Here is a 14601-nt window from a genome sequence, read left to right on the forward strand (position 1 = left end):
ACGGGGTCTACTAACAATACACTAACACGGGGTCTACTAACAATACACTAACACGGGGTCTACTAACAATACACTAACACGGGATCTACTACTAACAATACACTAACACGGGGTCTACTAACAATACACTAACACGGGATCTACTACTAACAATACACTAACACGGGATCTACTAACAATACACTAACACGGGATCTACTAACAATACACTAACACGGGGTCTACTAAAAACAATACACTAACACGTGATCTACTACTAACAATACACTAACACGTGATCTACTACTAACAATACACTAACACGGGGTCTACTACTAACAATACACTAACACGGGATATACTACTAACAATACACTAACACGGGGTCTACTAACAATACACTAACACGGGGTCTACTAACAATACACTAACACGGGGTCTACTAACAATACACTAACACGGGATATACTACTAACAATACACTAACACGGGGTCTACTAACAATACACTAACACGGGATCTACTAACAATACACTAACACGGGATCTACTACTAACAATACACTAACACGGGGTCTACTACTAACAATACACTAACACGGGGTCTACTAACAATACACTAACACGGGATCTACTACTAACAATGCACTAACACGGGATCTACTAACAATACACTAACACGGGATCTACTACTAACAATACACTAACACGGGATCTACTAACAATACACTAACACGGGATCTACTACTAACAATACACTAACACGGGATCTACTAACAATACACTAACACGGGGTCTACTAACAATACACTAACACGGGATCTACTAACAATACACTAACACGGGGTCTACTACTAACAATACACTAACACGGGGTCTACTAACAATACACTAACACGGGATATACTACTAACAATACACTAACACGGGGTCTACTAACAATACACTAACACGGGGTCTACTAACAATACACTAACACGGGATCTACTAACAATACACTAACACGGGGTCTACTAACAATACACTAACACGGGGTCTACTAACAATACACTAACACGGGATCTACTAACAATACATTAACACGGGGTATACTAACAATACACTAACACGGGGTCTGCTACTAACAATACACTAACACGGGATCTACAAACAATACACTAACACGGGATCTACTAACAATACACTAACACGGGATCTACTAACAATACACTAACACGGGATCTACTAACAATACACTAACACGGGGTCTACTACTAACAATACACTAACACGGGGTCTACTACTAACAATACACTAACACGGGGTCTACTACTAACAATACACTAACACGGGGTCTACTAACAATACACTAACACGGGGTCTACTAACAATACACTAACACGGGGTCTACTAACAATACACTAACACGGGATCTACTACTAACAATACACTAACACGGGATCTACTAACAATACACTAACACGGGATCTACTACTAACAATACACTAACACGTGATCTACTACTAACAATACACTAACACGTGATCTACTACTAACAATACACTAACACGGGGTCTACTACTAACAATACACTAACACGGGATCTACTAACAATACACTAACACGGGGTCTACTACTAACAATACACTAACACGGGGTCTACTAACAATACACTAACACGGGATATACTACTAACAATACACTAACACGGGGTCTACTAACAATACACTAACACGGGGTCTACTAACAATACACTAACACGGGGTCTACTAACAATACACTAACACGGGATATACTACTAACAATACACTAACACGGGGTCTACTAACAATACACTAACACGGGATCTACTAACAATACACTAACACGGGATCTACTACTAACAATACACTAACACGGGGTCTACTACTAACAATACACTAACACGGGGTCTACTAACAATACACTAACACGGGATCTACTACTAACAATGCACTAACACGGGATCTACTAACAATACACTAACACGGGATCTACTACTAACAATACACTAACACGGGATCTACTAACAATACACTAACACGGGATCTACTACTAACAATACACTAACACGGGATCTACTAACAATACACTAACACGGGATCTACTAACAATACACTAACACGGGATCTACTAACAATACACTAACACGGGATCTACTAACAATACACTAACACGGGGTCTACTACTAACAATACACTAACACGGGGTCTACTAACAATACACTAACACGGGGTCTACTACTAACAATACACTAACACAGGGTCTACTACTAACAATACACTAACACGGGGTCTACTAACAATACACTAACACGGGGTCTACTACTAACAATACACTAACACGGGGTCTACTACTAACAATACACTAACACGGGGTCTACTACTAACAATACACTAACACGGGGTCTACTACTAACAATACACTTACACGGGATCTACTAACAATACACTAACACGGGGTCTACTAACAATACACTAACACGGGATCTACTAACAATACACTAACACGGGGTCTACTAACAATACACTAACACGGGGTCTACTAACAATACACTAACACGGGATCTACTAACAATACATTAACACGGGGTATACTAACAATACACTAACACGGGGTCTGCTACTAACAATACACTAACACGGGATCTACTAACAATACACTAACACGGGATCTACTAACAATACACTAACACGGGATCTACTAACAATACACTAACACGGGATCTACTAACAATACACTAACACGGGGTCTACTACTAACAATACACTAACACGGGGTCTACTACTAACAATACACTAAGACGGGGTCTACTAACAATACACTAACACGGGGTCTACTACTAACAATACACTAACACGGGATCTACTAATAATACACTAACACGGGATATACTACTAACAATACACTAACACGGGGTCTACTAACAATACACTAACACGGGGTCTACTAACAATACACTAACACGGGGTCTACTAACAATACACTAACACGGGATATACTACTAACAATACACTAACACGGGGTCTACTAACAATACACTAACACGGGATCTACTAACAATACACTAACACGGGATCTACTACTAACAATACACTAACACGGGGTCTACTACTAACAATACACTAACACGGGGTCTACTAACAATACACTAACACGGGATATACTACTAACAATACACTAACACGGGGTCTACTAACAATACACTAACACGGGATCTACTAACAATACACTAACACGGGATCTACTACTAACAATACACTAACACGGGATCTACTAACAATACACTAACACGGGGTCTACTACTAACAATACACTAACACGGGGTCTACTAACAATACACTAACACGGGGTCTACTACTAACAATACACTAACACGGGGTCTACTACTAACAATACACTAACACGGGGTCTACTAACAATACACTAACACGGGGTCTACTACTAACAATACACTAACACGGGGTCTACTACTAACAATACACTAACACGGGGTCTACTACTAACATACACTAACACGGGGTCTACTACTAACAATACACTTACACGGGATCTACTAACAATACACTAACACGGGGTCTACTAACAATACACTAACACGGGATCTACTAACAATACACTAACACGGGGTCTACTAACAATACACTAACACGGGGTCTACTAACAATACACTAACACGGGATCTACTAACAATACATTAACACGGGGTATACTAACAATACACTAACACGGGGTCTGCTACTAACAATACACTAACACGGGATCTACTAACAATACACTAACACGGGATCTACTAACAATACACTAACACGGGATCTACTAACAATACACTAACACGGGATCTACTAACAATACACTAACACGGGATCTACTAACAATACACTAACACGGGGTCTACTACTAACAATACACTAACACGGGGTCTACTACTAACAATACACTAACACGGGGTCTACTACTAACAATACACTAACACGGGGTCTACTAACAATACACTAACACGGGGTCTACTAACAATACACTAACACGGGGTCTACTAACAATACACTAACACGGGATCTACTACTAACAATACACTAACACGGGGTCTACTAACAATACACTAACACGGGATCTACTACTAACAATACACTAACACGGGATCTACTAACAATACACTAACACGGGATCTACTAACAATACACTAACACGGGGTCTACTACTAACAATACACTAACACGTGATCTACTACTAACAATACACTAACACGTGATCTACTACTAACAATACACTAACACGGGGTCTACTACTAACAATACACTAACACGGGATCTACTAACAATACACTAACACGGGGTCTACTACTAACAATACACTAACACGGGGTCTACTAACAATACACTAACACGGGATATACTACTAACAATACACTAACACGGGGTCTACTAACAATACACTAACACGGGGTCTACTAACAATACACTAACACGGGGTCTACTAACAATACACTAACACGGGATATACTACTAACAATACACTAACACGGGGTCTACTAACAATACACTAACACGGGATCTACTAACAATACACTAACACGGGATCTACTACTAACAATACACTAACACGGGGTCTACTACTAACAATACACTAACACGGGGTCTACTAACAATACACTAACACGGGATCTACTACTAACAATGCACTAACACGGGATCTACTAACAATACACTAACACGGGATCTACTACTAACAATACACTAACACGGGATCTACTAACAATACACTAACACGGGATCTACTACTAACAATACACTAACACGGGATCTACTAACAATACACTAACACGGGGTCTACTAACAATACACTAACACGGGATCTACTAACAATACACTAACACGGGGTCTACTACTAACAATACACTAACACGGGGTCTACTAACAATACACTAACACGGGATATACTACTAACAATACACTAACACGGGGTCTACTAACAATACACTAACACGGGGTCTACTAACAATACACTAACACGGGATCTACTAACAATACACTAACACGGGGTCTACTAACAATACACTAACACGGGGTCTACTAACAATACACTAACACGGGATCTACTAACAATACATTAACACGGGGTATACTAACAATACACTAACACGGGGTCTGCTACTAACAATACACTAACACGGGATCTACAAACAATACACTAACACGGGATCTACTAACAATACACTAACACGGGATCTACTATCAATACACTAACACGGGATCTACTAACAATACACTAACACGGGGTCTACTACTAACAATACACTAACACGGGGTCTACTACTAACAATACACTAACACGGGGTCTACTACTAACAATACACTAACACGGGGTCTACTAACAATACACTAACACGGGGTCTACTAACAATACACTAACACGGGGTCTACTAACAATACACTAACACGGGATCTACTACTAACAATACACTAACACGGGATCTACTAACAATACACTAACACGGGATCTACTACTAACAATACACTAACACGGGATCTACTAACAATACACTAACACGGGGTCTACTAACAATACACTAACACGGGATCTACTAACAATACACTAACACGGGATCTACTAACAATACACTAACACGGGGTCTACTACTAACAATACACTAACACGGGGTCTACTACTAACAATACACTAACACGGGATATACTACTAACAATACACTAACACGGGGTCTACTAACAATACACTAACACGGGGTCTACTAACAATACACTAACACGGGGTCTACTAACAATACACTAACACGGGATATACTACTAACAATACACTAACACGGGGTTTACTAACAATACACTAACACGGGATCTACTAACAATACACTAACACGGGATCTACTACTAACAATACACTAACACGGGGTCTACTACTAACAATACACTAACACGGGGTCTACTAACAATACACTAACACGGGATATACTACTAACAATACACTAACACGGGGTCTACTAACAATACACTAACACGGGATCTACTAACAATACACTAACACAGGATCTACTACTAACAATACACTAACACGGGATCTACTAACAATACACTAACACGGGGTCTACTACTAACAATACACTAACACGGGGTCTACTAACAATACACTAACACGGGATCTACTAACAATACACTAACACGGGATCTACTAACAATACACTAACACGGGATCTACTAACAATACACTAACACGGGGTCTACTAACAATACACTAACACGGGGTCTACTAACAATACACTAACACGGGATCTACTAACAATACATTAACACGGGGTATACTAACAATACACTAACACGGGGTCTGCTACTAACAATACACTAACACGGGATCTACTAACAATACACTAACACGGGATCTACTAACAATACACTAACACGGGATCTACTAACAATACACTAACACGGGATCTACTAACAATACACTAACACGGGATCTACTAACAATACACTAACACGGGGTCTACTACTAACAATACACTAACACGGGGTCTACTACTAACAATACACTAACACGGGGTCTACTACTAACAATACACTAACACGGGGTCTACTAACAATACACTAACACGGGGTCTACTAACAATACACTAACACGGGGTCTACTAACAATACACTAACACGGGATCTACTACTAACAATACACTAACACGGGGTCTACTAACAATACACTAACACGGGATCTACTACTAACAATACACTAACACGGGATCTACTAACAATACACTAACACGGGATCTACTAACAATACACTAACACGGGGTCTACTACTAACAATACACTAACACGTGATCTACTACTAACAATACACTAACACGTGATCTACTACTAACAATACACTAACACGGGGTCTACTACTAACAATACACTAACACGGGATCTACTAACAATACACTAACACGGGGTCTACTACTAACAATACACTAACACGGGGTCTACTAACAATACACTAACACGGGATATACTACTAACAATACACTAACACGGGGTCTACTAACAATACACTAACACGGGGTCTACTAACAATACACTAACACGGGGTCTACTAACAATACACTAACACGGGATATACTACTAACAATACACTAACACGGGGTCTACTAACAATACACTAACACGGGATCTACTAACAATACACTAACACGGGATCTACTACTAACAATACACTAACACGGGGTCTACTACTAACAATACACTAACACGGGGTCTACTAACAATACACTAACACGGGATCTACTACTAACAATGCACTAACACGGGATCTACTAACAATACACTAACACGGGATCTACTACTAACAATACACTAACACGGGATCTACTAACAATACACTAACACGGGATCTACTACTAACAATACACTAACACGGGATCTACTAACAATACACTAACACGGGGTCTACTAACAATACACTAACACGGGATCTACTAACAATACACTAACACGGGGTCTACTACTAACAATACACTAACACGGGGTCTACTAACAATACACTAACACGGGATATACTACTAACAATACACTAACACGGGGTCTACTAACAATACACTAACACGGGATCTACTAACAATACACTAACACGGGGTCTACTAACAATACACTAACACGGGATATACTACTAACAATACACTAACACGGGGTCTACTAACAATACACTAACATGGGATCTACTAACAATACACTAACACGGGATCTACTACTAACAATACACTAACACGGGGTCTACTACTAACAATACACTAACACGGGGTCTACTAACAATACACTAACACGGGATATACTACTAACAATACACTAACACGGGGTCTACTAACAATACACTAACACGGGATCTACTAACAATACACTAACACGGGATCTACTACTAACAATACACTAACACGGGATCTACTAACAATACACTAACACGGGGTCTACTACTAACAATACACTAACACGGGGTCTACTAACAATACACTAACACGGGATCTACTAACAATACACTAACACGGGATCTACTACTAACAATACACTAACACGGGATCTACTAACAATACACTAACACGGGATCTACTAACAATACACTAACACGGGATCTACTAACAATACACTAACACGGGGTCTACTACTAACAATACACTAACACGGGGTCTACTAGTAACAATACACTAACACGGGGTCTACTACTAACAATACACTAACACGGGGTCTACTACTAACAATACACTAACACGGGATCTACTAACAATACACTAACACGGGGTCTACTAACAATACACTAACACGGGATCTACTAACAATACACTAACACGGGGTCTACTAACAATACACTAACACGGGATCTACTAACAATACATTAACACGGGGTATACTAACAATACACTAACACGGGGTCTGCTACTAACAATACACTAACACGGGATCTACAAACAATACACTAACACGGGATCTACTAACAATACACTAACACGGGATCTACTAACAATACACTAACACGGGATCTACTAACAATACACTAACACGGGGTCTACTACTAACAATACACTAACACGGGGTCTACTACTAACAATACACTAACACGGGGTCTACTACTAACAATACACTAACACGGGGTCTACTAACAATACACTAACACGGGGTCTACTAACAATACACTAACACGGGGTCTACTAACAATACACTAACACGGGATCTACTACTAACAATACACTAACACGGGATCTACTAACAATACACTAACACGGGATCTACTACTAACAATACACTAACACGGGATCTACTAACAATACACTAACACGGGGTCTACTAACAATACACTAACACGGGATCTACTAACAATACACTAACACGGGATCTACTAACAATACACTAACACGGGGTCTACTACTAACAATACACTAACACGGGGTCTACTACTAACAATACACTAACACGGGATATACTACTAACAATACACTAACACGGGGTCTACTAACAATACACTAACACGGGGTCTACTAACAATACACTAACACGGGGTCTACTAACAATACACTAACACGGGATATACTACTAACAATACACTAACACGGGGTTTACTAACAATACACTAACACGGGATCTACTAACAATACACTAACACGGGATCTACTACTAACAATACACTAACACGGGGTCTACTACTAACAATACACTAACACGGGGTCTACTAACAATACACTAACACGGGATATACTACTAACAATACACTAACACGGGGTCTACTAACAATACACTAACACGGGATCTACTAACAATACACTAACACAGGATCTACTACTAACAATACACTAACACGGGATCTACTAACAATACACTAACACGGGGTCTACTACTAACAATACACTAACACGGGGTCTACTAACAATACACTAACACGGGATCTACTAACAATACACTAACACGGGATCTACTAACAATACACTAACACGGGATCTACTAACAATACACTAACACGGGGTCTACTAACAATACACTAACACGGGGTCTACTACTAACAATACACTAACACGGGGTCTACTACTAACAATACACTAACACGGGGTCTACTTCTAACAATACACTAACACGGGGTCTACTACTAACAATACACTAACACGGGATCTACTAACAATACACTAACACGGGGTCTACTAACAATACACTAACACGGGATCTACTAACAATACACTAACACGGGGTCTACTAACAATACATTAACACGGGGTCTACTAACAATACACTAACACGGGGTCTACTAACAATACATTAACACGGGGTCTACTAACAATACATTAACACGGGATCTACTAACAATACACTAACACGGGATCTACTAACAATACATTAACACGGGGTCTACTAACAATACACTAACACGGGGTCTACTAACAATACACTAACACGGGATCTACTACTAACAATACACTAACACGGGATCTACTAACAATACACTAACACGGGATCTACTACTAACAATACACTAACACGGGGTCTATTACTAACAATACACTAACACGGGGTCTACTACTAACAATACACTAACACGGGATCTACTAACAATACACTAACACGGGATATACTAACAATACACTAACACGGGATCTACTAACAATACACTAACACGGGATCTACTACTAACAATACACTAACACGGGATCTACTACTAACAATAAACTAACACGGGGTCTACTACTAACAATACACTAACACGGGATCTACTAACAATACACTAACACGGGATCTACTACTAACAATACACTAACACGGGATCTACTACTAACAATACACTAACACGGGGTCTACTAACAATACACTAACACGGGATCTACTAACAATACACTAACACGGGATATACTAACAATACACTAACACGGGGTCTACTAACAATACACTAACACGGGGTCTACTAACAATACACTAACACGGGATCTACTACTAACAATACACTAACACGGGATCTACTAACAATACACTAACACGGGGTCTACTACTAACAATACACTAACACGGGATCTACTAACAATACACTAACACGGGATATACTACTAACAATACACTAACACGGGGTCTACTACTAACAATACACTAACACGGGGTCTACTAACAATACACTAACACGGGGTCTACTAACAATACACTAACACGGGGTCTACTACTAACAATACACTAACACGGGGTCTACTACTAACAATACACTAACACGGGGTCTACTACTAAGAATACACTAACACGGGGTCTACTAACAATACACTAACACGGGATCTACTAACAATACACTAACACGGGATCTACTAACAATACACTAACACGGGATCTACTAACAATACACTAACACGGGATCTACTACTAACAATACACTAACACGGGATCTACTACTAACAATACACTAACACGGGATCTACTACTAACAATACACTAACACGGGATCTACTAACAATACACTAACACGGGATCTACTACTAACAATACACTAACACGGGATCTACTAACAATATACTAACACGGGATCTACTAACAATACACTAACACGGGGTCTACTACTAACAATACACTAACACGGGGTCTACTACTAACAATACACTAACACGGGGTCTACTAACAATACACTAACACGGGATCTACTAACAATACACTAACACGGGGTCTACTACTAACAATACACTAACACGGGGTCTACTACTAACAATACACTAACACGGGGTCTACTAACAATACACTAACACGGGATCTACTACTAACAATACACTAACACGGGATCTACTAACAATACACTAACACGGGGTCTACTACTAACAATACACTAACACGGGGTCTACTAACAATACACTAACACGGGGTCTACTAACAATACACTAACACGGGATCTACTAACAATACACTAACACGGGGTCTACTAACAATACACTAACACGGGATCTACTACTAACAATACACTAACACGGGGTCTACTAACAATACACTAACACGGGATCTACTAACAATACACTAACACGGGATCTACTACTAACAATACACTAACACGGGGTCTACTAACAATACACTAACACGGGATCTACTAACAATACACTAACACGGGATCTACTAACAATACACTAACATGGGGTCTACTAACAATACACTAACACGGGGTCTACTACTAACAATACACTAACACGGGATCTACTAACAATACACTAACACGGGGTCTACTAACAATACACTAACACGGGATCTACTACTAACAATACACTAACACGGGGTCTACTAACAATACACTAACACGGGGTCTACTAACAATACACTAACACGGGATCTACTACTAACAATACACTAACACGGGGTCTACTAACAATACACTAACACGGGGTCTACTAACAATACACTAACACGGGGTCTACTAACAATACACTAACACGGGGTCTACTACTAACAATACACTAACACGGGGTCTACTAACAATACACTAACACGGGATCTACTAACAATACACTAACACGGGATCTACTAACAATACACTAACAAGGGATCTACTAACAATACACTAACACGGGGTCTACTACTAACAATACAGTAACACGGGGTCTACTAACAATACACTAACACGGGATCTACTACTAACAATACACTAACACGAGATCTACAACTAACAATACACTAACACGGGGTCTACTAACAATACACTAACACGGGATCTACTACTAACAACATACTAACACGGGGTCTACTAATAACAATACACTAACACGGGATCTACTAACAATACACTAACACGAGATCTACAACTAACAATACACTAACACGGGATCTACTACTAACAATACACTAACACGGGATCTACTACTAACAACATACTAACACGGGGTCTACTAATAACAATACACTAACACGGGATCTACTAACAATACACTAACACGGGGTCTGCTACCAACAATACGCTGAGAAGAGTTTGGTATTTTTTCACTCGTACTCGGCAAGCAAGTTTACTAGAATGACTTGGCTTACGCTCTCTACGGGGAGGGGGGTAATTTTCTGCCTCATACCCGTAACTTCAATAAAGACCTGTGTTCTGCGCAGACACTTGGGGCATGGATCATGATCATTCCACTACCATCGACACTGTATTTGTTCTGATCTGGGATAGACTTATTATTTTTACTGTTGATGAATTGTAGAGACGCATTAAAGTTCATCCCAAAATATTATATTTCGTCTTTGTCACGTAATAGTAAAAACCAACGTTATCCGTGATAGTATTTTTCGTCTTTGTCACGTATTCGTAAAAATCACGCTCAGTGATTATCAGTTGAATGAGGTGTGTGTGTGTGGGGGGGGGGGGGGGGGGGGGGGGATTATGATCTATGCCCCAAATGTCTCTGTTTTCATTGTATAACAATCCATCGGTAATTTTGATGTGATCACAAACTTTTCAGAAAACCCTAGAAGTAATGAAGTGCATGCTATTCAGCGAAGCGTGACAGACTATGAATGATACATCGCAATGCACCGTCAACTTTCAGCAACAGCTGCTAGATGTCGACAAAATGCCTGAATCCTATATATCTAGAGGATAGTTATACAATATTCACAGCGCGCAATATTCCACACATGTATACAAATAAATACAAAATGTGATAACGTACTTAAGAAAACAAGATAACTATATTTTCAGCAGTATCTTTTATACTTCCCTGTGCAATACAAGCTGTACATGTCCAGCTATAGATCGATTTCATCCACGAACCTCAGTAGTTATATATGTCTGTACATGTAAGCAACGGTCACTCCCCCAATGACCTTGAACAAAATGTATATATCATTAAGTGGGTAGTGTTTCTTTCACAGGTTTCTCTAATATATTACTGATTGAGCAGTGCATCTGATTGAAAACTCACATATCAATAATAATTAGCTCTCGTTATTCGCCCCGTACAAAAGGAGATTGTCAATCTCAACGCACACTTTACAAAGAAGCGAGAAGCAGAGAGGGCTGTTTGTATTCACGGAGATTGTTAAAATCTGTGATAGTAGGATATGTGTGAAACGTGATAATTTCCTGGTACTAACTGTAAGTATCAAATGGGATATTTTTTCTTTCTGTTAAATACAGACGAGTTTTGTTGAAATAAACATGATCTTAAATTCTCATATGAGTAGAATTTATGTGTAGAAACACGATAATCTTTAAGATATGAACTCAATCTTACAGTTTATATTACTAAAAATCAGAATTTCTGTTGTCACCCAATTAATCAGAAGGTAGTTTTTATTATAACTTTTAAATTCGATCAATTTTAAAGAAGTTTCAACAGTTCAGTTTTCTTACTTTCAATAGATGTACATGTAGATTTCTTACTTTCAATAGATGTACATGTAGATTTCTTACTTTCAATACATGTTCATGTAGATTTCTTACTTTCAATACATGCACATGTAGATTTTTTCATTCCATTCTCTGCTAGTGTTATATGTATCAATGGAGATATTAGTCTACGTAAAAACCATAATGTTTGAAATAATTGATGGCACTCAATTTATGAATTTATAGTTCTTAAGAAAAAAATGGTATACCAAATTCATTCCTTCTAAATCTCTACGTTAAATAGTTATACTGCCAGCTCTTATTCATCCATTGTTACCTATCGTTGATGCCACAAGGAGTATCCCATCATTAGTAAGATATATATAAATGACAAGCACATACAATAACATGTATAATCCCCCACACCTGTCGTTTTTATGTTTATCTTGAGGGTAAAATTTATACCTGACATAAATCCATTCATTTTTATTCTAAATTTGCAAATCAGAACGAATTTCAAATTTTGATGTTTGAAATAGAATTCGTCTGAATAATTTCAGAATATGCATATATATATATATATATATATATATATATATATATATATATATATATATTCAATAAATTCTTTTTTCTTGGTATCGGGGTAGAATAAAGTCAAAAAATAAAATCCTATACTCAAACTTTTATCTATAGCGCTTTCGCCCTGCGGGCTCGTCAGTAGATGTTTAAAAATCTACTGACGAGCCCGCAGGGCGAAAGCTCTATAGATAAAAGTTTGAGTATTGGATTTTATTTTTTGACTTTATATATATATATATATATATATATATATATA

At 38.7% G+C, this 14601-nt stretch overlaps 1 protein-coding gene across 2 annotated transcripts in view; it reads left to right on the forward strand.

Moving 5' to 3' along the window:
* Positions 1 to 13174: 13174 nt before the first annotated feature.
* The window catches only part of LOC125654484 (metabotropic glutamate receptor 3-like), a 50116-nt gene continuing 48689 nt past the window's right edge, over positions 13175 to 14601 (forward strand). Inside the window, exon 1 of one of the 2 annotated variants that reach the window (XM_048884446.2) lies at positions 13175 to 13529. The gene's annotated coding sequence lies outside the window, so the exon portion shown is untranslated. The remainder of the gene's footprint in view (positions 13530 to 14601) is intronic. The other variant, XM_048884447.2, reaches the window with a different exon arrangement.

Source organism: Ostrea edulis, chromosome 7 (genome assembly GCF_947568905.1).
Source record: "Ostrea edulis chromosome 7, xbOstEdul1.1, whole genome shotgun sequence".
Lineage (NCBI taxonomy): Eukaryota > Metazoa > Mollusca > Bivalvia > Ostreida > Ostreidae > Ostrea > Ostrea edulis.